A 19,299-nucleotide genomic window follows, 5' to 3' on the forward strand; every position below is an offset into this window, starting at 1 on the left:
CATGGATGTGTATGATGTCCTTAGGTTAGTTAGGTTTAAGTAGTTCTAAGTCTAGGGGACTGATGACCTCAGATGTTAAGTCCCATAGCGCTCCCATTTGAGCCATTTTGAACCTAATACAGGAAAACTATTTGTAAATTAAACCGTGCTTGTAAAAAGAATGTAACACTTTTGATAATGAATTATTACTGTACTGTTCCCAAAAAACTTCTTTCGAAAAAGGTCTCTCTCGCTTGTTTCAAAACTAATTACGAAATAAATTGTTAGTAGTTTTCCTTCTCAGATTCAATGCAGTTAAGAATATGGTGCAAATGTGCGTTTGCAGTATCTTCACGTATCATATTACTTAGACCAAGCACACTGTATTGTCTACCTTTTGGAACCATTCTTGATGTGGTGATGGTACAATTCTTGCAGCAGCATATTTTGCCTGTAAATTTCTTGCGTCCATGGCTACAATTTATAAGAAATGCCTTACTCCTGCAGAAGTGCTGATTATCACCTTCTAACGTAAGCTGCTTCGTTATTAACATAAAATATAAAAATCTTGTAGAGAGCACTATAGCGTCAACGTTGCTCAACTACTGCTCACTGGTTGCTCCCTCCAGTGCGGCCTGTCTGCTGAACACTGCTTCCAAAGAAAAGGCGTACCAAAAAAGGAAACGACAAAGCCACCTGCTAATCCTACAGAGACATCTTCCGCTGTGCCAGTCTACCAGGCATTTCTCCCAAAGAGAAAGCATCTCAGAAACAGAAACGATTATGGAAAAAGCTCGGTAGTTAAAATGCGTAAGGACTCCCCAATTTCAGTAGTGACGGCCACCCTTCTCCTTACAATAAATTAAAGACTTTAGCTACCTGTGGGCACTAATTTATATCAACGCGACAAGTTGAAAATTTCTACCAGACCGGGATTCGAACCCAGTTCTCCTGCTTACTAGGCAGGTGCGCTGGCCACTACGCTACCCGGATACAGTCGTCATGACAACCGCACAGACTACCCTAGCACAGCTCCCGTCAGACCACACGTTCTTAACTTATATCACACACTTCTGATATAGTGCCCCTCCTCATTAGCCTCATTACTTGCAATATCTCGCCGTTTACCGTAATAGTTGGGGTGCATCTGCACTGAAAGAATTGAGGGCTATTATCGCCGTAATTATATACGTGGTGTCTGTTCTTTCGGACCTAGCCATTATTTCTGATGTTTTAGCATTCGTAAGGGCATAATGACAGTACGAACCCTCACTGTCGGTACGGATGTAAGTATAAGAGCCGACGGTGGCTTAACAACAAGCCGGAAGCTGAATCCGGAAGAGAGAACGAAACTCTGTGTGCAAATCAGTCTACGGGGTAACAGAGTGCTTGTCTACACCGTAGAGATGGAGCACAGTGGAAAACAAAACACGCGACCAGCGCGAGCCATTAACAACAGAATACACAAAAACAGAGCACTGGGCGAGGCAAAGACTAGTCCACTGGCGTTGAAATAGGGATAGTGGTTCTCTCGGAAACAACTGGTTTTCGGTTATACCGGTTTCTTTCATCTCTTGTTTAACCTGACTGTTGAAACAGCTCAAAATAACCTCTTTCTGTAAATGATTTTGGTTTTTTATTCCTGTTATTTCCAGCAGTAAATGTAGACATCGAAAAAAGATTGAAAAATTCTGAGACTTTACGAACTTACAGCATGCTACTCACGAGTCAAGAACATCTCAGGCTCTTGTTAGTACTCGTACTTGTGTATTTATAGGTAAAATTGTTCGATTATCTGTGCATGGTGCAGGTGAAAAACAGGTCCGCAACTCTTCTTATAATTGAAGTAAATAGTTGCATTTCCGTCTTAAGTTGCATTGAGAAGTATCTAACTTATTTCTTGACGGTGACTAGTTTCGAACACCGTGTTCATTTACAAACCATCCGTAACAGTGACAAATACAGGGGATAGCCCATGTACAAAAGCTCAGCCTGCAGTGATCAAAGCGGTGTAACTAGTCACCATCAAGAAATAAAAATGATAGTTCTCAGAGGAACTTAAGACGGAGCATCAATCATTCATTTCAGTTTTTTCATTGCACATAGAATCAAAACATAAAATGAAGTAGGTAAATAAAGGAAAAGTTAGACTGTCCACTGTTCGCTGTTTTTCTCAAAAAGTAATGAGGGTTTCAATACCAAAAACATTCAACAGTATTCCCAACTGATTCTAATTTTGTAAATCAATTCTCAAAAACCATGTTACAGTCAAGGATCATACCACTATTTGAGCATTACGAATAGTCAATGCTAAAGGGTGAGGTTGGATAACTCTATACTTCGTGTTAACATGTCCATTTCCAATCGTTGCAAGTAGATAAAGGCGTAGCCGGCCGGTGTGGCCGAGAGGTTCTAGGTGCTTCAGTCTGGAACCGCCCGACCGCTACGGTCGCAGGTTCGAATCCTGCCTCGAGCATGGATGTGTGTGATGTCCTTAGGTTAGTTAGGTTTACACTCAGTCGCAAAAATATTCGGACAGTGGGAAGTTTCACAATGAGTACTCGAGAAACTCTGACTATGAAACCCAAACATATTTATTAGCAATGTATATGCGTAACAACATTAATTACAAAAGAATTATTGTATTATTTCGTTTCCAAAACATAAATAACAGAAAAATTAACTACAAAAATGAAACATCCTGCACACCCTGCTGCTACAAAAGTATTCGGACACCGTCCAATAAATGTTCATAAGTCGTACGACGAAAATGTCAATACCTTGTGGGTCCACCTTTCATTTTCAATACCTCCTACAATCTACTAGGCATACTTTCCACGAGTTTTTCGTGAAATCTTGGCCTATGTTTGCCCATTCTTGGCGTAGCTTCTCTTTCAAGGTCTCCTTCATATAGATGTTGTCCGCGCGGAGGGTCCGTTTCAATTTATCCCATAAATGTTTGATTGGGTTAAGGTCTGGTGATTGAGGAGGGGGGCTGCAATACCTTCGGGCAATTGAAGAGCAACCACATTGTACAATATGCGCGGCATGCTTGAGATCATTATCCTGATAAAAATGAAAGTTGTTCGCAATACCTAGATGTCGTGCACTCTGCTTCAAATGTCCTCGCAGTATATTCAAATACGCTGCCTTGTTCATCGTATCATCAATGAACACTAAATCACCCACACCATTGTCGGACATGCATCCCCACACCATGATGCTCCCACCTCCAAACTTTACTGTTGGTTTGAGGTTCCTGGGATTCAGCTCTTCATTGGTCTTTCGCCACACGTTTGCCTTTCGGTCGCTTTGCCATACTGTAAATTTACATTCGTCGCAAAATATCACCCGATTCCACCACGCCTGATGGTATTCGGCGTATTCCCTCGCAAACTGCATACGTTTCTTCTGGTTCACTGCTTTTATGAATGGCTTTCGCCGTGCCACTCGACCATGGTACTGCGATCGTCGTAGTACTCTCCGCACGGTTTAGGGATGAACTTTCATACCCACCTCGCTTGCAATTAGTGTGGCAGATATTTTCGGATTCTGTTGTACCTTTCGCACAGTCACACGTTCATATGTCTGTGGCCGTCCTGTACGGCAACGGAATTCCAATCGGTCTTCTTTCTCGAACCGTTTAATAATGTCGTGAACTGTACTTTTTTCAATGTTCACTATTGCGGCAATTTCCCTGCTGGTTTTCCCCTTCGCGTGATGATAAACGACAAGTTGCCTTTGCTCGAACGTAGAACGCTTCCCTCTGGGTCCCATCGTCGACCTGCACAGTCTCGCGATACATGTTTATTAATCATCGCTGTCGTCTCGCGGAAATGTCGGACACACTGCAGTCGCTTCACCCTCTGTGCGTCTTGGAATGACCTTTTCTCTCACGTTGTCCGCCTTTGTCCGAATACTTTTGTTGCACCTTCCCATGCCGTTTTCAGGAAATATTACGTAACAGACACATCTCCAACAACAATTCTTCGTATTTGACGCGTATTTCACCCAGAGTCCAAAAAAATGGTTCAAATGGCTCTGAGCACTATGGAACTTAACAACTGAGGTCATCAGTGCCCTAGAACTACTTAAACCTAACTAACCTAAGGACATCACACACATCCATGCCCGAGGCAGCATTCGAACCTGCGACCGTAGCGATCGCGCGGTTCCAGACTGTAGCGCCTAGAACCGCACGGCCACCCCGGCCGGCGTACCCAGAGTCCCAAATACATTACATAGTGCAATTTCTGTATTTGTTCATGCGGCAAACTGCAAAATATGCGCCGTTACGTGCTGTCCGAATATTTTTGCGACTGAGTGTAAGTAGGTCTAAGTTCTAGGGGACTGATGACTTCAGATATTGAGTCCCATAGTGCTCAGAGCCACTTGAACCATTTTGATAAAGGCGTATTATGTAGACAAAGGCAGCACATCAGTTACTTTCCATTTTTATTGTAGACTATGAATGAAATGGTAAGTTTTTAATTTACTACTATCCCTAACTTCCTTTCTTTTTCGTTATATCACAGAAATGACAGATAAATTACGAGATTTTGTGTGAAATTTGTGTTCTTTTTCTTTAAATATTTCGAATGAAAAACCTGTTTTTAGATATATATTATTTTAACAAGAATTTAAATACAGATTATTTTTTACTGACCAGCCCAAAAATACTCTTCCAAAAAAATTCAAATTTTATTTAAAAACAAAGTTTTAGCACCATTTCTATGGCAGACTGATATGCTGGGCTTAAACCCGGTTATCGCCACAAAGTAAAAATACCTGTTACAACCGAGACCACACAAATACCGAAAAATACCTGTTATTGAGAACTATATTATTGGTATCGGTTTTAATCGCTCGGTTTTCCCGTCCATACGTCGAAAGCAGCGTTAGAACTTCCTGACCAGGGTTATTGCCACCTGCTGGTAAACGAATGGGTCAATGGCAATCCCCTTGCCACATTCGCCAGGGCCCTCCGTGGCAGCTTTCTTTACTATTCAGCTGCGATAATCACACCAACTCTTCTGCATCCATATCGATGTCCCTTGGCGGGGAATATTAAAGATATGTCTGTATATTTTAATAGATCTCCTCCTTACTTGTCATTATAGAACAGTATTTGGTTTGTACTACACCCACTATCTTTCTACTATTTCGTTTTTCAGTTAGCTGCGTTCTGCCCCGTGTATTGTTCATCGTTAAGCATTCACATGCGTATAAAAATCCAGGTCTTATCATTGTGGCAGAGTGTTTTCTTTTCATATTTTTACATATATATTTCTCGTTGTTTTTATCCAAACGATATGCTCTTTTCATGTATTAACTCCTACATCTATTGTAAATTTTTCTTGTCCATTTTTCCAGTACGGTTTCTTCTACATATTTAAATTTACCAACTTTCTCTATTTTACCTATTTATTTTTCTAAGTAATTCGGTGCAGTTTTATTTTTGTCATGAATTTGTGTTCTTAGTTCAAGTTCCGAGCAGTTTTAATTTCTCTCTATGCTCCAAACAGAATTTAACTGATATTTTTCTGGCCTCAATGTTTTTATTTTTATATGTTAGGAGCTGTTTCATTTTATAGAAATCCCTATTTGCGCTGTCATAATGGTCTACTCGTGGTCTAGGGGTAGCATCTTTGGATAGTAATCGAAACGTCATGGGTTCCTGCTTCGAACATTGCCACTGCTTAAATTTTGAATAAAAATCATCGTCAATGGCGACCGAAGAGTTCTGGCACAAGAAGTCACTCTCACTTTGCCAACGGCCTTGTCGAAAGAGGGCGGAGAAGCGGACAGAGGTTAAGGGCACTGTCTTGCTCTTAGGGTTGGAAAATATCTCTGAAAGGGCGAAGCATCAGCAGAGATCAGCGGCATGATGATAAAGAAGGCAATGGAAACCTCTACACTAAACACACACAATACGTATCTACAGGACATGTGGCCTGTAATTGAAAAAGTGTCATGATAACCTCAACATTAGCAAAAGGCCACCATTCGGATCTCCCGGAGGGGACAGCCAAGGGGGAGGCGACCTTGAGAAAAAGATTGCATAACCAACGAAAGGAAAACGTTCTAAGAGTCGGGACGTGGAATGTCAGAAGTTTGAACGTTTTAGCGAAGCTAGAAAAGCTGAAAAGGGAAATTCTCCATCTACATCCATACTCCGCAAACCTCCTGACGGTGGTGTGGCGGAGGGTACCTTGAGTACCTCTATCGGTTCTCCCTTCTGTTCCAGTCTCGTATTGTTCGTGGAAAGAAAGATCGTCGGTATGCCTCTGTATGGGGTCTAATCTCTCTGATTTTATCCTCATTGTCTCTTCGCGAGATATACGTAGGAGGGAGCAATATACTGCTTGACTCCTCGATGAAGGTATGTTCTCGAAACTTCAACAAAAGCCCGTACCGAGCTACTGAGCGTCTCTCCTGCAGAGTCTTCCACTGGAGTTTATCTATCATCTCCCCCCCTGCGGGTCCGGGGATTAGAATAGGCCCGCGGTATTCCTGCCTGTCGTAAGAGGCGACTAAAAGGAGTCCATCCCCCTCACGGGGGTAGTTAGCGCCTGCGTCCGGAGACGGACGGTTCCACGACCTGTCATCGTGGTCTTTTTGGTTTTTCACTTCTCGTTTCTTCCTTCCTTTTGTTGGTTCCTTTCTTTGCTCTTCTCCACCTCACTGTCTTCCTTACTCTTTCCCTTGACTTCTCCTTGCCTTCTCATTGCCTTTTTCTCATTGCCTTTTTCTCCTTGCCTTCTCATTGCCTTTTTCTCCTTGCCTTCTCATTGCCTTTTTCTCCTTGCCTTCTCATTGCCTTTTTCTCCTTGCCTTCTCATTGCCTTTTTCTCCTTGCCTTCTCATTGCCTTTTTCTCCTTGCCTTCTCATTGCCTTTTTCTCCTTGCCTTCTCATTGCCTTTTTCTCCTTGCCTTCTCATTGCCTTTTTCTCCTTGCCTTCTCATTGCCTTCTTCTCCTTGCCTTCTCATTGCCTTCTTCTCCTTGCCTTCTCTGGTCTCCGCCTCGGCGTTTGAGACAGTCTGTCCTCTTTCTCCCTCTCTTTCTATTTCCTCTTCTTCCTTCCTCCCTGTGCGTGCCTGAAGGCCGACCCACGCGTAGCCGGTGACGGGGTAACGCGTAAGTCCCCGCCCTGGGTAGACATGTAAGGCACGCGCGTACCCCCTGGTAAAGGCCAGGCCCGGGGAGGGGTGATTGCCTGAGCTGATACCTTCTGACCATGCCGATTGGTCCCTCCGTCTGTTTCTCGGGAGGTGTGACCTGAGGTGTAAACATTCACCTAAGGCGGGAGTGCCCTCTGAGAGGGTCCCCACAAGGAAGGAGCGCGCCATCGGAGACGCTGGCAATCATGGGGGATTCCTCCGCAATGGATTCTACTCCATCTCTTTCGACTTCGACCCAAAAACGGAAACGTGACCAGTCAACAGTGACAAAAGTACTACCCCCTGCCCCACAGTTCCTCGTAGTTTCTCGATCTGAGGACGGAAAGGATTTTTCCTCTGTCAACCCTTTCGTTATTCAGAAGGGCGTAGATGCCATAGCCGGATCTGTCAAATCTTGTACCAGGTTGCGTAACGGCACCTTATTACTAGAAACTGAGAGTGCCTTTCAGGCACAAAAACTGCTTCGGGCCACCTTCCTGTACACGTTCCCTGTCCGGGTGGAGGCCCACCGAACTTTGAATTCGTCTCGTGGTGTAGTCTATACTAGCTCCCTCGACGGATTGACTGACGAGGAGCTTCAATCATTCCTCGCTGAGCAGGGCGTGACGGCTGTCCATAGGGTCATGAAAATGGTCAACAATGACCTTGTACCGACCCGGACAATTTTCTTGACCTTTGGTAGTGTTAAGCTGCCATTGCGCATCAAGGCGGGCTACGAGGTTATTTCTGTTCGCCCCTATGTCCCGACACCTACGCGCTGCTACCAGTGTCAGCGTTTCAATCACACTCGACAGTCTTGTTCCAATGCGGCTAAATGTGTCACTTGTGGCAGGGATGCCCATGAGGGTGACTGTCCACCTCCGTCTCCTCGTTGTGTGAACTGTCAGGGTGACCATGCCGCATCCTCCCGCGACTGTCCTGTCTATAAGGAAGAACGCTGTATCCAAGAAATTCGGGTCAAAGAGAAAGTGTCCACCTCGGCTGCTCGCAAGCTATTGGCTAGTAGGAAGCCCACGCTGCTCCCAGCGGGGAAATACAGTACTGTCCTCGCCTCTCCTCGGACTACCCGGGAGGTAGCAACCCAGACATGCGATCTGACCTTCAGCACCACGGTCGTCCGTTCGGCCAGTGCTAAGATCGCGCGGTCGACGTCTCCTCTTCCTCCCATCACCCCACAGACACGAGCACCTTCCTCAGCTTCTGCTAAGACGAAGACATCGAAGTCAGATGCACGGGCCTTCAAGAAGGAACCATCCCGTGCAGACTTCCTCCGTACCTCGACCTCGCAGCCTTCGACAGGTACTTCCACTACACGTCCTTCCAAAAAGGCGCATAGGAAGCACAGTTCTCCTTCTCCGCCACGGCGCATTTCTTCTCCTGCGCCACCCAGCGGTTGCCGCCCCAGGCCGTCATCCGTTTCGCCTGGCCGCACCGCTGGTAGCCGTACATCTGGCCGTTCACTGGCGGAGGAAGCTCCCCCTCCCGGCCATCCTCCTGAGATGGCCGATGACCCTATAGACCCAATGGACGATGACTGTCCGCCTACTGATAGCGGCGGCAGTGCTCGCTCGAAGCCAGGCCCTAAGCGACCTTCGAGGTGACCACTTCTCTCATCTTCCTTTTCTTACGATGGCACTTATTCACTGGAATATTCGCAGCATTCGCTCCAACCGAGAGGACTTGAAGTTGCTGCTCCGCTTGCACCGTCCGCTCGTCGTAGCCCTCCAGGAAACGAAGCTACGCCCATGCGATCAAATTGCCTTGGCACACTACACCTCTGTGCGTTTTGACCTACCCCCTGTGGTAGGTATCCCAGCTCATGGAGGGGTTATGTTGCTGGTCCGGGATGATATTTACTACGATCCCATCACGTTGCACACCGGCCTGCAGGCAGTTGCCATCCGCATTACTCTCCCCACTTTTACGTTTTCCTTCTGTACCGTTTACACTCCATCGTCATCTGCCGTTACCAGGGCAGACGTGATGCAACTTATTGCTCAGCTACCTGCACCATTTTTGTTAACTGGAGACTTCAATGCCCACCATCCCCTTTGGGGCTCTCCAGCATCCTGCCCGAGGGGCTCCCTGTTAGCCGACCTTTTCAACCAGCTCGATCTTGTCTGCCTCAATACTGGCGCCCCTACTTTTCTTTCGGACACATCTCACACCTATTCCCATTTAGACCTCTCTATATGTACTCCCCAACTTGCACGCCGGTTTGAGTGGTATGCACTTCCTGATACATATTCGAGCGACCACTTCCCGTGTGTTATCCATCTCCTGCAGCATACCCCCTCTCCGTGCTTCTCTAATTGGACCATCTCCAAGGCAGACTGGGGGCTCTTCTCTTCCAGGGCGACCTTTCAGGATCAAACCTTTACAAGCTGCGATCGTCAGGTCGCACACCTCACGGAAGTCATTCTCGCTGCTGCTGAATATTCCATCCCTCACCCTCCTTCTCCACGTCGCGTTCCGGTCCCCTGGTGGACCGCAGCATGTAGAGACGCTTTACGTGCTCGTCGACGTGCTTTACGCACATTTAAACGCCACCCTACAGTGGCGAATTGTATCAATTATAAACGATTACGTGCTCAGTGTCGTCGTATTATCAAAGAAAGCAAGAAAGCCAGCTGGGCTGCTTTCACAAGCACCTTCAACAGTTTTACTCCTTCTTCTGTTGTCTGGGGTAGCCTGCGCCGGCTATCTGGCACTAAGGTCCACTCACCAGTTTCTGGCTTGAAGGTCGCGAATGACGTCCTTGTGGCCCCTGAGGCTGTCTCCAATGCCTTCGGCCGCTTTTTCGCAGAGGTTTCGAGCTCCGCTCATTACCACCCTGCCTTCCTCCCCCGCAAACAGGCAGAGGAGGCTAGGCCACCTAACTTCCGCTCCTCGAATTGTGAAAGTTATAATGCCCCATTCACCATGCGGGAACTCGAAAACGCACTTGGCCGATCACGGTCCTCTGCTCCAGGGCCAGATTCTATTCATATTCAGATGCTGAAGAACCTTTCTCCTGCGGGTAAAGGTTTTCTTCTTCGTACATACAATCGCATCTGGATTGAGGGACATGTTCCCGCATGCTGGCGCGAGTCTATTGTTGTCCCGATTCCTAAGCCGGGGAAGGACAAGCACTTGCCTTCCAGTTATCGACCTATCTCGCTTACCAGCTGTGTCTGTAAAGTGATGGAGCGAATGGTTAACTCTCGATTGGTTTGGCTGCTCGAGTCTCGACGCCTACTTACCAATGTACAATGTGGATTTCGTAGGCGCCGCTCTGCTGTTGACCATCTAGTTACCTTGTCGACCTTCATTATGAATAACTTCTTGCGGAAGCGCCCGACCGCGGCTGTGTTCTTTGATTTGGAGAAGGCTTACGACACCTGTTGGAAGGCGGGCATTCTCCGCACCATGCATACATGGGGCCTTCGCGGTCGCCTCCCTCTTTTTATTCGTTCCTTTTTAATGGATCGACAGTTCAGGGTACGTGTGGGTTCTGTCCTGTCCGACACCTTTCGCCAGGAGAATGGGGTGCCACAGGGCTCAGTTTTGAGCGTCGCTCTCTTCGCCATAGCGATCAATCCAATAATGGATTGCCTCCCAGCTGATGTCTCAGGCTCCCTTTTCGTGGACGATTTTACCATCTACTGCAGCGCGCAGTGTACACGTGTCCTGGAGCGCTGTCTTCAGCGTTCTCTTGACCGTCTTTACTCCTGGAGTGTCGCCAATGGCTTCCGTTTTTCTGCCGAGAAGACGGTCTGTATTAACTTCTGGCGCTACAAAGAGTTTCTCCCACCGTCCTTACGACTCGGTCCCGTTGCTCTCCCAATCGTGGAGACAACCAAATTTTTAGGCCTTACATTTGACAGGAAACTTAGCTGGTCTCCACATGTGTCATATTTGGCCGCCCGTTGTACCCGTTCTTTAAATGTCCTCCGTGTTCTCAGTGGTCTGTCGTGGGGAGCGGATCGAACCGTCCTACTTCGTCTATATCGGTCGATCGTCCGCTCCAAGCTGGATTATGGGAGCTTCGTATACTCCTCTGCACGGCCATCCATCTTACGCCGCCTCAACTCCATACCACATCGGGGTTTACGACTTGCGATCGGAGCATTTTATACCAGTCCCGTAGAGAGTCTTCATGCTGACGCTGGCGAATTGCCACTCACCTACCGGCGCGATATACTGCTTTGTCGGTATGGCTGTCGGCTACTGTCAATGCCCGACCTATCGTTCCTTTTTTGACGACTCTCTTGACCGTCAATACGGGTTGTATGTCTCTGCCCTGCTACCCCCTGGAGTTCGCTTTCGTCGCCTCCTTCAACACCTTAATTTTTCACTCCCTGCAACCTTTCGAGTGGGCGAGAGCCGCACGCCACCTTGGCTCCAGGCTCAGGTCCGCGTTCACCTTGACCTCAGCTCGCTCCCAAAAGAGGTCACCCCCGGTTCGGTCTACCACTCCCGTTTTTTGGAACTTCGTTCGAAGTTCATCGACATGACTTTCATTTATACAGATGGCTCTAAGACCAATGACGGGGTCGGGTGTTCCTTTATTGTCGAGGCACAAAGTTTCAAATACTGGCTCCATGGCCATTGTTCTGTCTTCACAGCTGAGCTCTTTGCCCTCTACCAGGCTGTTCTTTACATCTGCCGCCACCGACATTCTGCTTATGTCATCTGCTCAGATTCCCTGAGCGCCATCCAGAGCCTCAGTGATCCGTACCCGGTTCACCCTTTCGTACACCGGATCCAACGCTCTCTTCAGCAGCTGGTGGACGTCGGTTCTCCAGTTAGCTTTATGTGGGTTCCTGGCCATGTCGGTATCCCTGGGAACGAAGCTGCAGATGCCGCGGCCAAGGCTGCGGTCCTCCAGCCTCGGACAGCTTCTTGTTGCGTCCCTTCGTCCGATTTTAGCAGGGTGATTTGTCGGCGCATCTTGTCTCTGTGGCATGTCGATTGGGCTGCACTTACCGACAACAAGCTTCGGGCCTTAAAACCTCTTCCCGTGGCTTGGACGTCCTCCTCACGCCCTTCTCGGCGGGAGGAGGTCGTTTTAGCCCGGTTAAGAATTGGACACTGCCGGTTCAGCCATCGCCATCTGCTGACGGCTGCGCCGGCGCCGTTCTGCCCATGTGGGCACTTGCTGACGGTTAGACACATTTTAATGTCTTGTCCAGATCTTAACACACTGCGCCTCGATCTTAACCTGCCAAATACTTTCGATGCCATTTTAGCGGATGACCCACGAGCAGCTGCTCGTGTTCTTCGTTTTATCAATTTGACAAACCTCGCTAAGGACATTTGATGATGCTGTTTTTTAATCCTATGCCTGTCCGTCTGTCTTTTATCGTGTTTTCCCTTTTAGTTGTTGTGGTCAACTTGTGCCTCGCGGTGCATTCTTAGAGTAGTCAGGGCGCTAATGACCATTGAAGTTGTGCGCCCTAAAACCACAAAAAAAAAAAATCTATCATCTCCGTAACACTTTCACGATTACTAAATGATCCTGTAACGAAGCGCGCTGCTCTCCGTTGGATCTTCTCTCTCTCTCTCTCTCTCTCTCTCTCTCTCTCTCTCTCTCTCTCTCTCTCTCTCTGTCGCTCTCTATCAACCCTATCTGATATGGATCCCACACCAGTGAGCAGTATTCAAGCAGTGGTAAAAAGTGTACTGTAACCTATTTCCTTTGTTTTCGGACTGCGTTTCCTTAGGATTCTTCCAATGAATCTCAGTCTGGCATCTGCTTTACCGACGATTAATTTTATATGGTCATTCCATTTTAAATCACTCATAATGCCTACTCCCAGATAATTTATGGAATTAACTGCTTCCAGTTCCTGACCTGCTATATTGTATCTAAATGACAAAGGATCTTTCTTTCTATGTATTTGCAGCACAGTACACTTGTCTACATTGAGATTCAATTGCCATTCCCTGCACCATGTGTCAATTCGTTGCAGATCCTCCTGCATTTCAGTACAATTTTCCACTGTTACAACCTCTCGATATGCTACAGCATCATCCGCAAAAAGCCTCAAAAACTTCCGATGTTATCCACAAGGTCATTTATACATATTGTGAATAGTAACGGTCCTATGACACTCCCCTGCGGCACACCTGAAATCACTCTTACTCCGGAAGACTTCTCTCCATTGAGAATGACATGCTGCGTTCTGTTATCTAGGAACTCTTCAATCCAATCACACAATTGGTCTGATAGTCCATATGCTCTTACTTTGTTCATTGAACGACTATGGGGAACTATATCGAACGCCTTGCGGAAGTCAAGAAACACGGCATCTACCTGGGAACACGTGTCTATGGCCCTCTGAGTCTCGTGGACGAATAACGCGAGCTGGGTTTCACACGATCGTCTTTTTCGAAACCCATGCTGATTCCTACAGAGTAGATTTCTATTCAAAGGCTCAATCTAGACATAGCAGGGTTAAGTGAAGTGAAATGGAAAAAAAGACAAAGATTTTTGGTCAGATGAGTATAGGGTAATATCAACTGCAGCAGAAAACGGTATAACTGGAGTAGGATTTATTATGAATAGGAAGGTAGGGCAGAGACTGAGTTACTGTGAATAGTTGAGTGATACGGTTGTTCTCATCAGAATCGACAGCAAACCTACGCCGACAATGATAGTTCGGGTATATATGGCGACGTCGCAAGCTGAAGCTGAAAAAAAAAAAAAATGAAAGTATACGAGGATACAGAACGGGTAGTTCGGTGTACGTAAAGTCAGATGAAAATCTAATAGTCATGGTGGATTGGAATGCATTTGTAGGGGAGGCAGTAGTAGAATGCGCTAATAGAAATATTGGCTTGGTAGTAAGTATGAGAGGGGAGAAAGACTGAGTCTTGTAATAATTTTCAACTATTAGCAGCGTATACACTGTACGAGAATCAAAAGAGGAGGAGTAGGAGGAGGTGGTATACTTCTTGAAAAAGGCTGAGATATACGGGAAGATTTTTGGCACCTTACTTCATGGTCAGGCAGAGGACTCTGAAACCAAACACTGGATTGTAAGGCATACCCAGGATCAGATACAGACTGAGATCACAATTTAGTAATGATGAAGAGAAGGCTGAAGTTTAAGGGACTTATCACGAAGCATCAGTGTGTAAAGAAGTGGAATAATGAAGTACTAAGCAATGAAGAGATACCTTTGTTGTCTGAGGTTATAGATACTGCGATGATGAATAGATCGGTAAGCAGTGAAGTCGAATAGGACTGGACATCTCTTAAAAAGCGGAATCACAGAAGTTGGAACGAAAAAACATAGGTACAAGGAAGGTAACTTTGGAGAAATCACGGTTAACAAAAGAAATACTTCCGTTGATCGGCGAAAGAAAGAAGTACAAAAATGTTCAGGGAAATTCCATAATAGACAGAAATAGGAAGTCCAGAGAAACCAAGGCGAAATGTCTGCTTGAAAAAGGTGAATATCGAAAAAGAAAAAAATTATCGGAAGAACTGACTCAGCATACAGAAAACTCGAAACAACCTCTGATGAAGTGGAAAACAAGGGCAGCAACATTGAGGGTGCAATCTGAATACACTGCTAAATGCAAAGGAGACGGCGGATAGGTGGGAAGAGCACATTGAAGGCTTCTATGAGAAGGACGACTTGTCTGATGATATGAAAGAAGAAGAAACAGGAGTCGATATAGTACAGTATTGGCATCATAATCTGAAAGAGCTTTGAAAGACTTAAAATCAACTAAGGCAGCAGGGATAGATAACATTCAATCAGAATTTCTAAAATCATTTGAGGAAGTGTAAACAAAACGCCTATTAACGTTGGTGAGTAGAATTCGAGGCTGGCAATATATCAGACCTTCGGAAAAACATTCACGTAATTCCTAAGGTAGCCAGAGCCGACAACCGCGAGCATTATCACACAGTCAGTTTAACAGATCATGCATTCAAATTGCTGACCAGAATAATATACAAAAGAATGGAAAAAATAAAGGATGTGTTAGATGACCAGATTGGCTGTAGGAAAGGTAAAAGCACCAGAGAGGCAATTCTAACGTTGCGGGTGATAACGGAAGCGAGGCTAAAAAAAATCAAAACACCTTCATAGGATTTGTTGACCTGGAAGAAGCGTTAGACAATGTAAAATGGTGCAGGATGCTGGAAACAGAAAAATTGGCGTAATCTATAGGGAAAGTCGTGTAATACACAGTATGTACAAGGACCTAGAGGTAAGAGTAGGGCTGGAAGACCAAGGACGAAGTGCTCTGATTAAAAAGGGTGTAAGACAGAGATGTAATCCATTGACGTTACTATTCAATCTATACATCGCAGAAGCAATGACGGGAATAAAAAAGGTTAAAGAGTGGGATTAAAATGAAAGGTGAAATGATAGTAATGACAAGATTCGCTGATGACATTGCTATCCTCAGTGAAATTCAAGAAGAATTACATGACCTGTTGAATGGAACGAACAGTCTAATGATTACGGAGTATGGATTGAGAGTAAATTGAAGAAAGACAAAAGCAATGAGAAGTAACAGAAATGAGAACAACGAGACGCTTAAAATCAGAATTGGGGATCACGAAATAGACGAGGTTAAGAATTCTTCTTTCTAGACAGCAAAATAATTCCATAATGTACGTAGAAAGGTGGACATAAAAGGCAGACTACCAACGGAAAGCAGGGCATTCCAGCCCAAGAGAAGTCTACTAGACCTTAATTTTAGGAAGAAATTTCTGAGAATGTACGTTCGGAGCACAGCATGGTGGAGAAACATAGACTATGGGAAAACCGAAACAGAATAGAAAAGAAGCATTCGAGATGTGATGCTAAAGAAGTATGTTGAAAATTAAGTGGGCTGAAAAGGTAAGAAATGAGGTGGTTCCCCGCAGAATCGGCAAGGAAAGGAATATATGGAATACACTGACAAGAAGTAGTTACAGGATATCAGGACATGTGTTCCGACGGTCAATGAATGACCTCCATGGTACCAGATGCAGCTGTAGAGGGTAAAAAACAGAGTGAGGTTGCGCAGTGGTTAGCACACTACACTCGCATTCGGGAGGACGACGGTTCAAACCCGCGTCCGGCCATCCAAATTTAGGTTTTCCGTGATTTCCGTAAATCGCTTCATGCGAATACCGGGATGGTTCTTTTAAAAAGGCACGGCTGATTTCCTTCCCCATCCTTAACACCATCCGAGCTTGTCCTCCTCCTCTAATGAACTCGACGTCTACGGGATGTTAAACCTGATCTTTCTTCCTTCCATTGTATAGGGTAAAAGGTGTACGGGAATTCATCCAGCAAGTAGTTGAGAACGAAGGATGAAATTGCTTCTCTGAGATAAAAAGTTTGGCACAGGAGAGGAATTTGTGGCGGGGCACATCAAGCTAATCTGATGACTTAAAAAAATAAGACTACTAAGCTGAAAAATAAATTTTTCTCCACAACATCAAGAGATGTCTGGTTAAAAAATAAATTTTCTCAATAGTTTCCCTTTTTCTGGGAAACAAACGTGTGAACAACGAATCAGTTCATATAATAGAAAGAACCGGAATTACAAGACTCATAGAACAAGCTTTACCACGCTATAAAAAGCCAATCCGTTCATGCATTTCCCTATAAAATTGTTCTTAACACCTACGACAGAATTTATGAAAAAATGAAAAACGTTTCGGGTGATCTCATTGTTTCTATTACTTCTGATGTATGGGCCTGCTTGCATAGCAGTGGCAGCTTCTGGAGTCCCACACATTGGTCGTTTACTGAATTCCAGCTGGAACACGGAGTTCCGACTATGAAGCCTTTTCTAGGTTCCCACAGTGGAGAAAATAGAACAGTGGAGCTTAATACTACAACATATCTCTGAGTTATTGACCAGGGCAAAATACATAAAATACTTCAATGATAGTGCTCTAAGATGAAAAGGTGTTCGAGCGGCTGAGTATGAGTTTGCTACATGTTACATCCATTCGGTTCAGAGGGTCGAAAATAAACCAAAAATAAAAAAAAATGGTTCAAATGGCTCTTGGTACTATGGGACTTAACATCTGAGGTCATCAGTCCCCTAGAACTTAGAACTACTTAAACCTGACTAACCTAAGAACATCACACACATCCATGCCCGAGGCAGGATTCGAACCTGCGACTCTGGCGGTCGCACGGTTCCAGACTGAAGCGCCTACAACCGCTCGGCCATATCGGCCGGCCCAATAAAGATCCAACGTGAAGCTGCACTAATGATCGCTAGTGGCAGACGTCTCGTAATGCATTTCAGTCCTCCGAGCTCAGTTCAAGAGAAACTGTTGGCGATTCAAAACGATCTAAATTTACTGAAGCTTCAGTAGGTGCGAGGTATCTGCAAGAGCTGGAACTCCACCTTTATATAGTAGGTCATCTGCTCGAACAAAAACGAGCTATGTCGCTGTAAGTGATTGTTCACGATATGCTTGTAATTTTTCGTCTCATCAGTGGTGTTTGATGGTGCAGTACGTTAAGCTATTAAACCCCCAACGAAAATACGTTCTGCTCCCTCCACATATCTGAAGTGATATCACGTGTTGTGGTATTAAATGAACATTCAGATAATGAAGAGACAGTACAAAAAATTCCTGACTTAGCACACATGAGAGCCTCTTGAAAGCTCAATTAGAAAGTAGTTTCAGTTCCTTAGATGAAAAGCGAAATTACTTGATCGTAACCTTTCTAGATAAACTATTTAGGGAGCCGTTGAAGCTAACAGAACTCGACAGAAGATCCTACCCTATTGGAATTTTACCAAGAATGCCTCAAAGAAGTAGAGGAAAAGAGACTCAATCAGCCGCAGTTCGCAAACCTCACGACACGTCTTGGGATTACTTTAACGAGTTTGAAATGGTGGAGCTCCTCCATACCCACACCGGCATGATGACCAACACAAACGGCCTATTGCCATTTCTGCATATTCGTTAGTTTTCACTAAGTGAGTTCTCGAAAGGTGTGAGTACTGCGATGTTTGCGTACGCCTGCTTATGGTTAACCATTAATACGCACCCATCTGGAGGTAGATTGAGTTGAAAGTTAAACGAAGTGTAGCGGTTTGAAGCGTAGTGCCAAAAAGGGACTAGGCAGGAGCCAAGGAAAAAACCCACTGCGACAGTCGAGTCGGGTAGTAAGAGCAGTAGCTGATTGCTTGGGTTCATCATGGGTTAGTGTCCAGTAGGTCATATACTGGATTCACGTAGTTTTGACCTTTTTTTTTTTTTTCGTTAGTGTGTGAGCTCTTCGGCTTCCCTGCTCTAGCCTGTTGGTCGGTTGTGATAGATGGCATATCCAATCAATATTGCTGATGTGCAGGAGCTTGCCGACGTTGTCAGTTGCATGTTAGCTCGCCATGGGTGATAATGGCCTAGCTAGCAGTGCATTTGGTCGCTTATGCTTCCACCTACAGTTGTGATCATAGTACACCATAGTAAAGATGAAAGGATAGTGTCTCGCGTTCCTGTATAATTGTGTGGCGAGTTTTTTGAGTACATCCTTTAGGATTTCAAGGCGGTATTCATTGTGAATATCCACGGTGCGAGTGTGGCGTAGAGCGTTGCCAATGATGCGTAACACTTTGTTCGGTATGATCTGCAGGCAGCGCAGGCGGGTTGGACCTGTATATCCCAAGACGGGAGCTGGTACATCATCAGAGGTTTGGTCAGTGTCATGTATATAGACCTTGACGCACTCCTATTTAGTGTGCTTTCCCTGTTGACCATGGGTAGAGTTGTTTGAGCCTCGAGTGCGCCCTGTTGGCAACGTATACTTTGTGATTGCCCCCCCCCCCCCCTCCCTCATGTAACTTCCCGGTCCAGCCAGACACAGAGGTATCCAGCTTTCTCTCGGAAATGTATTGGGGTTGCTTGTATTTAAATTGATCGAACATGTCTGCAGCGTTGATGTTTGCGCAGTAACTTCGGTCTGCTTGTGAAGAGAATTGTTTCAGACTAGCCGACGTTTGTTTTAATACGCAACCGTTCCAACCAAGCCTCGTCAGTTCTGAATGCTGTCTGTAATCGTGAATTTATGTTCATCGGTTTCCAGTCTTGCGCAAGGATGGCTGATTTTAACGAGGTGGCAAATGAAAGTAATGATAGTGTGATTGCCCAGAAATAAACGCGACTGCAAACTAA

The 19,299-nt window shown here is 45.5% G+C and overlaps 1 protein-coding gene and 1 non-coding gene across 2 annotated transcripts in view; one reads left to right on the forward strand and one right to left on the reverse strand.

The window, feature by feature from the left end:
- LOC124619856 (dipeptidase 1-like) overlaps positions 1 to 19,299 on the forward strand; it is a 539,272-nt gene that overhangs the window by 347,057 nt on the left and 172,916 nt on the right. The gene's annotated exons all lie outside the window — the stretch shown is intronic.
- On the reverse strand, positions 901 to 973 carry Trnat-agu. Its single transcript has one exon. It is a non-coding gene; the product is annotated as a tRNA-Thr (tRNA).

This window comes from Schistocerca americana, chromosome 6, assembly GCF_021461395.2.
Source record: "Schistocerca americana isolate TAMUIC-IGC-003095 chromosome 6, iqSchAmer2.1, whole genome shotgun sequence".
NCBI lineage: Eukaryota > Metazoa > Arthropoda > Insecta > Orthoptera > Acrididae > Schistocerca > Schistocerca americana.